The sequence below is a fragment of the Cervus elaphus genome, chromosome 14 (assembly GCF_910594005.1).
Source record: "Cervus elaphus chromosome 14, mCerEla1.1, whole genome shotgun sequence".
NCBI lineage: Eukaryota > Metazoa > Chordata > Mammalia > Artiodactyla > Cervidae > Cervus > Cervus elaphus.
The window spans coordinates 75,673,267-75,688,761 of NC_057828.1; the positions used below are offsets into that span (position 1 = coordinate 75,673,267).

Genomic DNA, 15,495 nt, shown 5'->3' on the forward strand with positions numbered 1-15,495 from the left:
ATAGCCTCTACTTCTTACCAAGAGTTATATCCTCAGAGATATCACTGCACCCATTTTGCTGAATAGGGAAATGGACTCTCAGAGTGGTTAAGTGATGCTCCTAAGGCTAACCCACTAACTTGGCCCTCAGGGTAGCAGGACATCACTTTCCATTTTCCATCTCCCTGGCCCCCATCACATACCCACTCCATTTCAGCTTCTGGAAGGAGAAGCATAGTGAGGTTTTCCCCTTGGGAGCCCACTCATTTTCTTGGGTGCTGGGGCTTATACAGAGCTGAGAGTGCCTGTGATTCTGTCTGCCACTTAAATGAGATTAGCTAGAAGCAATCTGCTTAAAGTTTAAGCATCAACTTATCACTTTGTTAACTGCGCATTCATTTTCCCGGGGATGGTTAACTTTAATGGCAATGGCGGACTGAATCATGAGGCAACAGGTTCGGTGACATGTGGGAGCCAGAAGGGAAGTGAGAGGCCTTCCCCATCACATGCTGTGTGGAGGGGGGTCTGGTGTAAAGAGCTGGATTAATTGTCTGCCTGCAATTTCCCCACAGGGGACAGACAGGAAGGCTCTCATTCTGTTACCCCGTGATTGACATCAAGAGCTCGCTCTCCTCGCAAGGCAGGATGCTGCCTGAAACAATGAGCAGAGAGGGGAGACGGGGTCAGAATTTCCTCCAGCCACAAGAAACACGGAGAGACACAGGCCATCAGAAGCTGCCTGCCGGGAGGGACCTCTGTGCTCATTCAACCTCATCACTTCACTCTACAGCAGGGGAAAGCAAGGCCCAGAGAGGGACAGCGGCCTCTCTGACAGCACACACAGCAGGTCTTAGAATACAGCAGACTCATTTCCCCATCTCTCACCTTCCAAGAATCTCTTGAATTCTCAATGGCAAGCAAAGTACAGCTTGCTTAATTCCTCAAACCAGGTTTTCTGGACTTGAAACAAAAAGTATTCTTTGATTGTATGTCCGTGTGGTTTCCTATTTTCTCCCAAAGAAGCAAAACTTTCCTTTGAGAAAATTAACAGGCTCACAATTTCTTGAATTCCCATAAGTTCCACCCACCCCCCACCCCCAACTATCTGTAAGCACCATAAGGTACAATCTTCTTTTTTTCATATGTTCTGATTAGGTACAGAAAGCCTAGATGTTTTAACTTAGTTGATAATGGGTGACGCAATGAGAGGAGAAAGGTAGGTATAAGAGACCCTACATCTCCAGAGAAGTAGGCCTGACTAGGAATCTGGTACTTCAGTCTTCATCTAGGTAGCTGGTTTAAAAATGTTTCCCTGCAACTCCCCTGGCCGTCCAAGGCTTAAGGCTCTTAATTTCCACTGCAGGGGCCACAGGCTTGATCCCTGGTCGGGGAACTAAGATCCCACACGCTGGGTGGTGCAGTCAAATAATAAATAAATAAACAAAAATAAAAATAAAAATATTCCCTTGTTTGGCATTCTCAAAGTGCCATGCTCTGGCTCAGCTTCAACCAGCCAACTTTTCTTACCAAGTATCCATCCGAAGTCAGGCAAGTTTCTTTATGGGCATCTCCAATGTCTCACGTAAAATATGTGTTGAGCCCCTACTACACATATGACATTGTCCGATATTCTGGAAATGAAAGGAAAAAAGAGAGAGAGAGATAAGTCCTATTGAATAGCTTGCAAAGGGTCTGATACAAAGTAGCCTCTTTCAGTCTACAAGTACTGATCGGTTTGTAGGTCCTGAAATACATTACTGGGCTGTGAACAGAATCTTCTTCTAGTGAAATGATGGCAGAGTGCTACCGTCAGGGCCCTCCATTCTTTCCTGCCTCTATGTGACTCGTTGGCCAGCGAAACAATAGCAAGCATGACCTAAACAACAGCTTTAAAACTGTTTAAGCTTTGGAACTTGCCCTCTCCTGCTGCCATTGGGAACTCTGAGATGATCCCCGTGTGAATGAATCTGGATCAGCCTGTGCAAGAACCAAAATACATGCCTCAGTTGCCTTTTCCCCAGACTGCAAACCTGACCTGTGAGCAAGGCCCATCCAGAACCAAGCAGCCTCTCCCCTCCCCTAGCCAACCCGCCAGCTGACCACAGATGCATGAGCCGGCCCAGCTGAGATCAGCTGAGCTTTGCCCAGTGCAGAAGAGGGGTTTTCAACCTTGGTGCTACTGACATATGAGACCAGGTAATTCTTTGTTTCGGGGCTGTTCTGCACAGTATAGGATGTTTAGCAGCATTTCTGGCCTTCCCCCACTAAATGTCGGTGGCATCCACCACCACAGTGATAAAAATCAAAACACTCTTGACACAACCATGTGCCCCCCAAAAGGCAAAATCACTCCCAGCTGAGATCTACTGGCCTAGGAAAAAAACACCCAACAGAGTCATGAGCAAATTACACTGTTGCTGTTTTAAGCCATTCAGTTTTGGGTCCATTATACAACCAAAACTATCTGGTAAAGAAATAGACTAGGATAGATTAGAAAACATGTCACTCAGTAAAGGTGAGTGCTATATTATAGAATGATATCACGTGTGTACCAGTCCATAATGTAACATGTCTTTCTTGCTACAAGCTAGAGTCAAAAAGATTTCAAAATCCTGTGGCTTAGAAAGGAAAACACATGGAGCTGGATTCTTGCTCCAGCTCCAATACCTAACGACTGAGTAATATTGTGAGGCGGGCAGAAGTAATGCCATGGCAGGCAGCTTAGATTAAGAGTAGGCCTTCCTACTTCTGGGTGGTAAGATTATCAGGCCACCTGGATCAGCTTTCGCTTAACACTGACCGCTGTTTGCCAATTAGGAACGGGGTGGAAACCCCAGGGAAAGTTCCGCGCGCGAAAGTTTTGACCAATGAAATTGCTTTATCTGCTTAAACCAACTACCAACGGCGTGTGCTCACCCTATAAATTTGTGTAAAAGCTTGGGCTCGGGGCTCTCTGACCCCGCACCACTGCGTTGGATGCAGCAGGAGCCCTGACTCGAGTCAGCAATAAACTTCCCTTTATGCGAGTTGCATTGTCTTGGAGGCCTTCTCTCTTCCCGCTCGGGGATTCGGACATTGGGCATAACAATATTAGGTATTTTTGCTAAATATTCTGAGTCTTAGACTTCTCATCTGATCAAACCAGCCTGTCTCAAGTTTAGTTATGAGAGCTAAATACATAAAAATAGATTGCAAACTATGCTGAGCCATAGACATGTTTATGAATGTCATCATTGGCTTGCTTTCTGTTTGTCTTAGTTTGTCTTTTCAGGCTCTGAGTGCCCTCCACCTCCCAGCTTCTAGTCAGACTTCAGCCCTGATCCTAGCTGCCCAGCTCAGGACCTCGCTCCAGCAGACATTTCTTCCTTGGTCATTCGTGAAATCCTTCTTGCACTTACTAAGTGTGCCAAATGCCTACTTATCAGATGTTACCTTGACGCTTATTACTAACTCCCACTTAGCACTCAGCTCCATCCTATTTTATTCACATTTGGTACATGTTTTCATTTCTCTCTCCACCTAGTCTTCAACCTTCCTGGGGGCAAGAGCCACCCTATATCCTTATCGGCGTTTCCCATCATGGTAGCCCATTCTCCTGGGCACACGACACGTCTTCAGAAGGACTTAGCTTCCTGATTCCCATCCAAAAGTCTCGGTGCTCACTTCCTTTCCACTTTGTTAATTCTATATATTCAGAAGACCATGATCTCCTCCATAAATTAGCCTGCCCCCTTTTGGAAACCGGTTGCTCAGACGCTCAGTCGTGTCTGACTCTTTGTGACTCCATGAACCTTAACCCGCCAGGCTCCTCAATCCATGGGATTCTCCAGGCAAGAATACTGGAGTGGGTTCTAGGGTTTGAGCCACCACCCAGCTCCACCTGTGTGATTCATACTGGTGATCAGGAGCAGAATAATAGCCCCATGCTGACTGTTTGGGGCATCACCAGATAAACCTTTTCCTAAGAGGAATATCACCCACCAGGAAAGCAGTGGCTGCCTGTGATAACTGTGCTTTTCCGCTAAAGAGGGCCTGGGGCACCTGACCTCCTCCTTGGCCGCAAGCCCTGAGACAGGTTATTAGCAGCACAGCAGCTTCATCCCCAGCAGAGCTGGGATAGAGCCTCCGCTTCTCACCTGGGTAATTACCACTCTTCCTGCAGGGGGCACACCAGGCTAGAAGGGCAGTTCTGGTGGGGAGCATCCTGATTGCTATTGGGTTCTCTGAGGCTGTGCCTGGCTTTATTCTCAGCAACACTGTTTTCTGCTTCCTCTTTCCCCCCAGGAAACAGCCCTGCTGGTCCAACATGGGGAGTCTAGGCTAAGAGGAGGATTTACTGTTTGTTGTTAGATTATCAACAAGCACAGTCTGTTAATGCTCTCTGATGGATTTCTGGATGCGTTTTCCCTTCTGGACTGTTGGAACTCAGCTGCAGAGGCTGGTGTGAGGAAACAAAATGTGTACATGACTCCTCACCCCAAGGGCAGCTAGAAAAAGGCATAGGAATTTATTAGACGAATGCCCAGGTGGGAAATGCCAAGCTGACTCTACCTTCCCTGGAAATCACATATCCTGAAGATGCAGTCTGGTTAGGAAGAAAGACTACTGGGCTTGGGGACTGAATATCTGAGTTTGAAGGCTACTTCTTTCCAGTAACTGATTTGTTTCCAAGGTGCTCTGACATTGGGGATCTCACTTCAGCCTCTGGAATCTGCTTTGTCCTCCAGTAAGTAAGGACTATGACAGTCTCACTCTTGGGGTGGTTGAGAAGCTTTATGTAAAATGCTCCCTAGAAAATTCTCAGAAAATAGGATTGCTTGTTAATACATAAATGGAATTAGAGCACAGTGGAAAATGGGACACATTGGCTCTCAATGGCAATTAGACACAGTGGGACTAGACGGTTTTCATGACTGGTGAGTCTAAGACAGTTAGGCAAATAGGACTCTCTTCTCTTGCCCTCTATACTGAGGTTTGTGCTACCAAATATGCCAACTCTTGTAACAAAATCAGAACGTGTTTTTGTTTTCTTTGAAAACGGTGGCTAAAAGCCACTCTTGATTTCCCTCAATTATTTAATTTGCAGTGGAAGACTTTAAGTGAAAGGAAAATACTTTTCAATAGAGAGGGCCTAAAATGAAGACTGATATGTTAACAATGTTGTACACCGATGTGGCAGTTTACAGTTTATACAAGAGTCACATTTCTCCACCCCAGAGGCAACATGAATGGACTTGGCAGTGAGCGCTCTAGAATTCATTCACTTAACAAACAAATCCTCACTGAGCATCCACGTGCAAAAGAGCCCTCAGGATATACTATAGAAGGTGGTAAGATAATTCATCTCTGTGGAACTTACATACCCCTGAGAGATGGTCCAAGAAGAATTTAAAAACATAAAAATAGAATTAGAGGTGCTGCGAGGAAAATAAAACAGGAAAATAATGCTGACACTATAGAGGTGCCATTTTAGAAAGGATGGTTGGGGGGGAATTTCAGAGGCATTGCCATTTGAAGAGACATTTTAATTAAGGAAGGGAAATATATATACATATATATGGATTTCTGGATATATTTGGATTTCAATTCCATAATGAAAATAAGTGCAAAGGCCCTGAGGCAAGAATATACTTTGCATGTTTGAAAAACAGCACAATTTGGACCTGCCCCTGTTCAGACTAAATTCTTTCTCAGGATCCTTTCCAGAATTTTCTGTCTTCCTAACAGAGGTGCAATCTTTTGATTATTATTTATTCACTCACTTTGGGTAATACAGCAACCACATAAACTTTGCATCCAAGTGGAGTGAAATTTCCAGTCAAAACTGGCTGAGTTCAGGACATCAGCTGTTTCAAATAAGGCTTCCTGAACTCTGAAAGAGCATTTGGGATTGGTTATTCCAATCAGCCTGCCTGAGACCTCAAGGCTCCCTGTTTATCTTCAGAGTAAAGTGAGATGAAGTGCTTGGTCCTATAAATGCTGGGGTAGAAGGAGCCACAGAGGGCTTCACCCGCACCCTGCAGGACTCCTGAAAAATCACCAGCTGAGAAAGAGTTGGCTGAAGAGCTGAGAGTTGGAAGTGAACAAAATGGATAGGTTTTGCTGAATGTGGGGGGAAAGGACATATACTTGCTTTATAGTTGTGTTTCTCTGTAGACGCCGATCCAAACCAGACAATGAAATCCACTTGCACAGCCCAATCCTCTCTGCGTATGGGGTTGGGAGCTTCTAACAGCCACGTCTGCTTCCCAGGGAAAATGGAGTTTGAGCTCCCCTTGTTTTTGTCTGCTGCCTGAGTCACCAGCTTAGTGCCATTTGGCACCAGAGGAATGAAAATAGCATCTTTGTAACTGCTTTATGCTAAGTTAATTAACGGGGACCCTCCTATTTTCTTCATGTTCCATTTTAGAAGGAACACAGTTGCCCATATGAGATTCTATTTAGTTTTTCTTTGGGGAACCCAGAAGGCAATGCTGGATGTGCTGACTCAGAGTCCCTGTGTCTGCCATGGCTCTGAGTGATAGCAGGAAGGGGGATCAGACCAGACAGAAAAGAAGATAGAGGAATGGATCTCACCTCTTGGCTGCCTTCTGGTGAATTGCTCTGGCTCTGTACTTATCCCTTATTGCCACCTCCAGCCAATCAGCACAGTGACTTACATGTCCACATAGAAAGATTTGAAAAGCTGACCAACTCATAATCTTCTTTTTGTTAGAATCTGCCCATTGTCAAATTTCTGTGAATTACAGCTCTCTGATCCTTGAGGGACACACTCCCTGGGCTACACCTCCTTCTTACTAATGCCTCTTTTCTCTTGCATCGTAGTGCCCCCTTTGGCCATTATCTCTGTTTATATAGAGAGGCAGAGATGTAGGCCATCTGAACACACTCTTGAAGCAGACTGAATTGCTGCATTCAGTCCACTCAGGAGAGCTTTCAAGAACCCAGGTCCTGAATGCTCTTTCTTCCGCCCAGGTGTGGAAGACACAGACTCGTTCAAAAGAGTGATGGCTGGATGAATTCTCCCTAAAGATATGTTCATCCACCGTCACCTTTCAACTAAGAGTGCTCAATTATCCCTTAACTTAGATACAGTAGCTGTTCTGGGAAAGGGGGAAATTTGGGCTCTAATCCTGGCTTTCCAGGGAGTCATGTCTTCATCTGGGCTCTCAGTTGTCTCATTTGTAAAAGAAGGGCATTTGGAGCAGATCCTTGGAGCCACAGGGCTCTGCTGGGGCACCCTTGGCCTTCTGTTCTCCCTTCAGCCAGGGTGAGCTGGTTCTCACCCTGAATCGTGGACCTCCATTGGGATTTTGTCGATATCTCTAAGGAGTTTCAATAAGAGTTTGAAAACCGCTGGGCTAGATAAGGGCTAAGCTGTAAGACGTGAGGAGGCAGCACCGAGAGCACTCGGAGGACAAGCTGATCTCAGCACAAGCTGCCACCTTAGTACGGCGGGAAAGGAAGAAACTTAGCCGATCGGTCCTCTCCGACTCTTTGGGACCCCATGGATTGTAGCCCGCCAGGCTTCTTTGTCCATGGGATGCTCCAAGCAAGAGTACTGGAGTGGGTTGCCATTTCCTTCTCCAGGGTACTTCCTGACCCAGGAATAGAACCCGGGTCTCCCACATTGCAGACAGATTGTTTACCAAATGAGCTACTAGGGAAGTACGGGTGTAGGTAATGGTAATGCTCTCCAAGTGTGGCCCCTGAGCCAGCAGCTCTGGTCACCTAGAAACTTGATAGAAATGCAAATTCCTGAGCCAGGTCCCAGACTGACTGAATCAGAAGCCCCGGGGTGGGAAGGGGTCCCTTCAGTCCCTCAAGATTCTGACAGATGCTAAGCTGCTGCAGAGGAACGGACTTAACCCCTTTGCCAGAAGCCGTACCATCCCCCTTACTGTCACTTTACCCTTAAACATTTCTAAGGCCCCCGAAGGCACACTCTCCCAACTCTGGAAGCATGCCAGCTCAGCTTGGCTTCCAAAGGTGAGATGTGAGCTTCGGGGATGCAGGTCCGTAGGGCTAAGAAGGCTGGAGGAAGGACTTCTGAATCACCGCAAGGCCAGGGACTAGTTCCTCTCGCAGCTGCCTCAGGATCCCAGAGCTCCCCCAAAGGAGGTGCCTCGCTTATTAACATCATAACTCAAGCAAGTTGCTTGGAGTCACCGCACATGGAAAATTGCCTTCTGCAAAGTGTTGAAGCTGCAAAGTCACCAGCTGAGTCGATAGACTTTTATTTTAACGATGTTTGTGATCAATATTTAAACAGGATTGACCGAGCCTGCTGCTAGCGCACCTCTCTCCTTCCAGCTGCTTGTGAAAGATAAAATATTTACTGGGGATGGGGAGAGGGGGGCATTTACAGTGGTTACACCAAGCGGGGATGTGGGGGCGTGGTATAGGGCAGGAGGGCCATAGGATACATGAGCATCAAGCACTAATGGGTCTGCAGGCTCTGAGGGCCAAAGGGGTTTCTGTTCAGAATTTCTGGGCAGATTAGCAGAGAATTAGAGGAGAATTTATGGAAAGATTTGGTCACTAGTAGTATAATCTTTAGAGTAATAAGAGATTTTCTTGGAAATAGTCATAGTACATTTAATCTTGAATTTATTAAAACCCAACAGTTTATAGCCAAGAACCTAGTTCTGGGTTCAGTCAGCTAAACTGTAACCCTACCTACTGTGTTTACACAGGCACATTCGTTAGCATCTCTGAGTTACATTTTTTTTCATCCATAAAAGGATTCCTCTTGAAGTTGTAAAGTATAAATGTTGCTGTTGCTAAGTCGTGTTTAACTCTTTGTGACCCCATGGACTGCAGCATGCCAGGCTTCCCTGTCCTTCACTATCTCCCAGAGTTTGTTCATACTCATGTCCATTGAGTCAGTGATGCCACCCAGCCATCTCATCCTCTGTCACCCCCTTCTCCTCCTGCCCTCAATCTTTCCCAGCATCAAAGTCTTTTCCAATGAGTTGGCTCTTTGCATCAGGTGGTCAACTTATTGGAGCTTCAGCTTCGGCATCAGTCCTTCCAATGAATATTCAGGTTGATTTCATTTACAATTGACTGGTTTGGTCTCCTTTCTGTCCAAGGGACTCTCAAGAGTCTTCTCCAGCACCATAGTTTGAAAGTATCAATTTTTCAGTGCTCAGCCTTCTTATGGTCCAATTCTCACATCGGAACATGACTACTGGGAAAATCATAGCTTTGACTAGATGAACCTTTATCGGCAAAGTGATATCTCTGCTTTTTAATACTGTCTAGGTTTGTCATAGCTTTTCTTCCAAGCAGTAAGCATCTTTTAATTTCATGGCTGCAGTCACTGTCCAGAGTGATTTTGGAGCCCAAGAAAATAAAATCTGTCACTATTTCCAGTAAGAGTGACAAAGTATAAATGAGATGATGTAAAGCAACTTAAATTTGGCTCCCGAGAACAAGCATTCAATACGCGTTAGGAAATTATTGGTAGACCTGGAACTTAAGACCCAGATCTATTTGTCTCTGACACTACAATTTCAGAGACTTATTGATGTACAAAATTAGATACCATGTTAGGATGCAGATTAATTAAATGATAGGGTATATAGTGTAGTCTCTATTAAAGGAAGGCTGAGAAACCAGAAATGGGTCAGGAAATCAGGCGAAACTACATGGGGGAGATGAAACTTGAGTAAAACCCATAAGGGTAAAGTGAACAATTGAGAAAGCCACTGGGAGAACAGAATATGTGGACATATCACAGGCAGATCCAATGCTGGGAGGGACCTGTTGAATTAGAGGTACTTCTGCTCTTGTCAATACAGAGCAAGAGTTAAGCACCCAGGGAGTCAGGTACACGGGGAAAGGTGTGGACTTGGGAGACAAGACTAGAAGTCTGCTTCCTAAGGATGGGCGGTAAAGAGGGGACGTGTTGGCGGCTGCACAGAGAAGATTAGTAGGCGTGATGGGGTGACCAATGTGTACCAGCTTGTCTGGCACTTTCTCATCTTAGTACTAAATGTCCCCAGTGCCAGAAACCCCTCAGCTCTCGGAAAACCAGGATGGTTGGTCACTTTATAATGAAGATGATCAGCAGTATGTGGCTTCCCAAAGCCAAAGGAAGTAAAGCTCCGCAGAGGAGAGACTGGCTGGTGGCATCAGATACAAAAGAGAGAGGACCTGGAAGTTACCTACTGGATTGAGCAATCCAGAGGCCCCTGGGACAGAGGAAGGGACATCCTGATGTAGGTTCTGGGCTTGGCTTTTCTGTACCATGCAAAGTCATCGTGGTTACTCCCTTTCAGCCCAGGAATGTCTAGATGAGAGTCATCTCTTAAGAATTTGATTAGTCTCAGGACTTTTTTAGAGCACAAGAAAAATGACTCATAAGCACACAGACCCCGGAATGCAGTGTAGGGAGCCTGTGTGTTCAGCATTGCTTACCTCTGGTGCAGACAGTGAGGAGTTCAACAGGCTGGTCTCTGGTGCTCAGTTCCTAATGATTCTGACGTGCCGTGGATGGTCAAATGACCGACTTTCCCATTGATCCTGTGAGCTTGAGATGTGAATGACGGATTGGGCCACCCCCGCAGCTGCCTGTGAGAAGTCTGACTTTGTTCAGATAAGCTGCTCCAGACAACCTCTCCCTCGCCTTCTCCACCACCCTGTGTTTCAGGCTGTCTCTGCTTTTCTCGCAAAAACCCGTGCCTTCTCCTTGGCTTCTTTCCTCCCCTCCCTCCCTCCTTCCCTTTTGACTTGTCTTCTTTCCATCCCTCAGCTTTCTCCTCTTCTTCTTTTTCTCCTTTTTCTCAATTATCTCCCTCACCTGTCTCTTTTTCTTCTTCTGGTTTATTTCTTTGAGTCCTTTTTTGTTTAGCTGGGACTTGGCAGGAAGAGGGCCCCCAAAAGCATTAAGATTCTTTCTTTTAAATCCTGGGCTGGAATCCAAAAGTCCTCTTAGCCCATCCCAGGGTCTCAGAGTCATATCTACTCCGGTTTTAGCCCAGGGAATCAGCTAAGTCAATGGGCAGCAATGTCTCCCTTTAACTGGCCTCCTCAAGACAGGGCTGCTGGGACAGGCCACACTGCAGGAGACAGGGGACTCCTCCACTTTCTAACAGGATGATTTTCCCCAAGGTGTGGGGAGTCTGCATCTCCTAGCTTTAGCTTCTCAGACCTTTCTATTGTGGAAACTGAAGGACTCTGTTTCAGGGACGCAAAACAGACGCCTATAGAAGATGGGCTGACTTTAGTTACTATTTGAAGGGTTGAACTGAAGCCAGCATGGATTATTTTAAAAGCACAGATATATTTTTTAAGTCAAATCAGTCTGGTTCTTATTAAAGTTGACTGTCTCCATGTGTGTAGGAGTAGGCCGTGGATGTGGATATGTGTCTCGATGTTTTTATTCTTCTTAAATTCTGTGAAGTCATCTCTCCACTAATGTATAGGATCAACTTTTAGGCTTTAGATCTGCCTCCTCAGAAACCACAGGGCTGACTTTGAGGGTCTAAGCTCAGACACACTCTGCTTCTCCTTAGAAGTCTCAGTGAATGTCTTGGGGTGTGTTTGAAGAGGGATTGCAAGTTTCTCAGTGTGTTTCTTGTTAGATCAGAGATTCAAAAAAAACCCCAAAATTTGATTTGGTTTGCAACACATATTGAGCTGCCGGTGGGAACAAGCCACACATGCTGTCGTTTACGCAGAGTAATCCTGTCCGGAGTGTTTTTATAGCATCGCTTTCCCTCCACTCACCACACAGGCTCTGCAGACACCCTCCCAAAGCGTGTGTGTCTGTGTGTCTATACATGTCAACAAACTGCAAAATTATAAGTGTGTGTATCCACACACATAAGTTCACTGGGGAAAAAATGTATTTTAAAATTGAACAGATTTGAGTTTCTTTTTTTTTTTTTTTTTTCCTGCCCATGTAAGTTCTTGATTATGTACATGTGTGGCCCTTTTCCCAGAGAAAGGCATTTTTCACAGCAAGTTAATCCCAACTCACAGGTTTAACTTGCTCACTGTCTCTCACACATATAATCTCTTTGGTATGTAATCACACCTTAGTCTTTCCTATCTTGACAAAATCTTCACTGAAACTTTTAGAAATACTGCAATACCTAATCTTCCATCTCTGAAACTCAGAGCTGGGCGCCATTTCCTCTTTCTTCTTCTTGCTGCTGCTTGTGTGAACCCCTGAAATTCAGGCTTACCCTGGCTTCCTTTCTACCTGTCATCACTTCCTTGGAGAATCTTTGTCCTTGAGGACTTTGGTCAAAGACAGCATGACAGTGATTCTGAGATCTCCATTCTACCTTAAGCTTGACCTTTCACCTGTGGTTTATGTCCACCTTTCGATCCACAAGCAGGATTTTTTTAACTGAAATTTTCCCTCGAAGTACTGTCTAAAATCAAGCCTAATAAGTTTTCCTTTCAACCTGTTTTCAACCTTTATGTATCACATTCTAAATTTATTAAAACCACAACATCACCATTTTACTCATCTCTTCCAAAATCCTCACCAGTCCCTGAGGACCGACTTTGCTCACACATAATCCTTCCTCCTGCTCACCAGTCCCAGTCAACTGTCCTTATCAATACCTACCTAGATTTGTGTAACAGAGATTTTGTTTTTTCCTCTGCCCCATTGTCTCCTATATCCACTCCAAATACTATATTACTGACAAAATTTTCTGCAAGGTGCCATTTCAGCGTCCGAATCCTTGCTTCACATCCTCATCACCAGTTGGGTCATGTACAAACTCAAAGCTCTCTCTTTCTGAGACCCGGCTTCATCCTTTATCTTGCCAGTTATCTTCATTTCCTTATAATGCTTTGGCCACTCACCATACCTTTCCACTCCTCAGGTATCCACTAGTGATTTCCTTAGAACAAGCTTCTCTTATTCATCAATCCAAATTCCTCATTTCCTAATGGGATTAATTCAAACCTCTCTACCCGGATGGAGCTTTCCCAGATCATGTCTTTCCTTCAGTGCAATGAGTTAGCATTCTCCTACCATGTTTATTGGGACACATACTCATCCATTTATGCATTAAGTTTTTTTTTCCCCCAGTTTCCTCATCTCTTATTTCCTTAAATGCATATTTAAGCAACTTACTAAATCAGACCTTGTTAACATCCCCAGAGTCAAGTATAATACCTTGAATATAAGAGATATAAACATGAATAATTGTATACCACATCTTCTTTATCCATTCATCTGCCAATGGACACAGGTTGCTTCCATGTCTTGGCAGATGTAAACAGAACTGCTATGAGCATTGACGGACATGTATGCTTTTGAATTAGAATTTTCTCCAGATACGTGTCCAGGAGTGGGATTTCTGGGTCATGTGATAACTCTATTGTTAATCCTTTAAGGAACCTCCATACTGTTCTTCATCGTGACTATGACATACAATGGAATCTTACTCAGCCATAAAAAATGAAACAGTGCCATTTGCAGCAACAAGGACAGACATAGAAATTATCATATTAAGTGAAGCAAGTCAAAGACAAATGTCTAATGATATTATTTATACATGAAATCCAAAAAATAAATGACGCAAATGAACTTATTTACAAAACAGAAATAGACTCACAGTCATGGTAAGCAAACTGACAGTTACCAAAGGGGAAAGTATGCGCATGCAAAGTTGGTTCCACTGTGTTTGACTCTTTGTGACTCAATGGTCTGTAGTCTGCCAGGCTCCTCCATCCCTGGTATTCTCCAGGCAAGAATACTGGAGTGGGTTGTTGTGTGGTCCTCCAGAAGATCTTCCTAAAACAGGGATCAAACCTGCATCTCTTACCTCTCCTGCATTGGCCACACAAGTTCTTTACCACTAGCACCAACTGGGAAAGGGGAAAAACTTGGATTTTGGGAGTAATTTACACACAACTCTGTATATAAAACAGGTAAACAACAAGAACGTGCTGTCCAGCACATGGAACTATACTCAGCATCTTCTAATATCCTAGTAATAGTGGAAACAGATCTGAAAAGTATACATATATATATACACACATACACACACACACATAAATATATTATCAGTACAGTTCAGTTGCTCAGTTGGGTCTGACTCTTTGCGACCCCATGGACTGCAGCACGCCAGGCTTCCCTGTCCATCACCAACTCCCAGAGCTTGCTCAAACTCATGTCCATTGAGTCAGTGATGCCATCCAACCATCTCAACCTCTGTCGTCCCCTTCTCCTCCCACCTTCAATCTTTCCCAGCATCAGGGTCTTTTCAAATGAGTCAGTTCTTTGCATCCAGTGGCCAAAGTAGTGGCGTTTCAGCTTCACCATCAGTCCTTCCAATGAATATTCAGGACTGATCTCCTTTAGGATGGACTGGTTGGATCTCCTTGCAATCCAAGGGACTCTCAAGAGTTTTCTCCAACACCACAGTTCAAAAGCATCAATTCTTCAGTGCTCAGCTTTCTTTATAGTCCAACTCTCACATCCATACATGACTACTGGAAAAACCATACTTTTGACTAGACGACCCCTTTTGGCAAAGTAACGGCTCTGCTTTTTAATATGCTGTCTAGGTTGGTCATCACTTTTCTTCCAAGGAGTAAGCATCTTTTAATTTCATGGCTGAGATCACTATCTACAGTGATTTTGGAGCCCCAAAAAATAAAGTCTGACACTGTTTTCACTGTTTCCCCATCTATTTGCCATGAAGTGATGGGACTGGATGCTATGACCTTAGTTTTCTGAATGTTGAGCTTTAAACCAACTTTTTTACTCTCCTATTTCACTCTCATCAAGAGGCTTTCTAGTTCTTCTTCACTTTCTGCCATAAGGGTGGTGTCATCTGCATATCTGAGGTTAGTGATATGTCTCCTGGCAATCTTGATTCCAGCTTGTGCCTCATCCAGCCCAGCATTTTTCATGATGTACTCTGCATATAAATTAAATAAGCAGGGTGACAATATACAAACTTGATGTACTCCTTTCCCGATTTGGAACCACTCTGTTGTTCCATATCTAGTTCTAACTGTTGCTTCCTGACCTGTATGCAGATTTCACAGGAGGCAGGTCAGCTGGCCTGTTATTCCCATCTCTTTCAGAATTTTCCAGTTTGTTGTGATCCACACAGTCAAAGGCTTTGGTGTAGGCAATGAAGCAGAAGTAGATATTTTTCTGGAACTCTCTTGCTTTTTCGATGATCCAATGGATGTTGGCAATTTGATCTTTGGTTCCTCTGCCTTTTGTAAAACCACTTGAACATCCGGAAGTTCACAATCCACGTACTGTTGAAGCCTTTCTTGGAGAATTTTGAGCACTACTTTGCTAGCATGTGAGATGAGTGCAATTGTGTGGTAGTTTGAACATTCTTTGGCTTTGCCTTTCTTTGGGATTGGAGTGAAAACCGACCTTTTCCAGTCTTATGACCACTGCTGAGTTTTCCAAATTTGCTGGCATAATGAGTGCAGCACCTTAACAACGTCATCTTTTAGGATTTGAAATAGCTCAGCTGGAATTCCATCACCTCCACTAGCTTTGTTCGTGGTGAT

General features: G+C 44.5%; 1 long non-coding RNA gene across 1 annotated transcript; it reads right to left on the bottom strand.

The window, feature by feature from the left end:
* Window positions 1-263: 263 nt before the first annotated feature.
* Window positions 264-10,658, bottom strand: LOC122708167. Its single transcript, XR_006345031.1, has 3 exons — window positions 10,405-10,658; window positions 1,507-1,610; window positions 264-631 (listed from the first exon to the last, which is right to left on the bottom strand). It is a non-coding gene; the product is annotated as an uncharacterized LOC122708167 (long non-coding RNA).
* Between the last annotated feature and the right edge of the window lie 4,837 nt (window positions 10,659-15,495).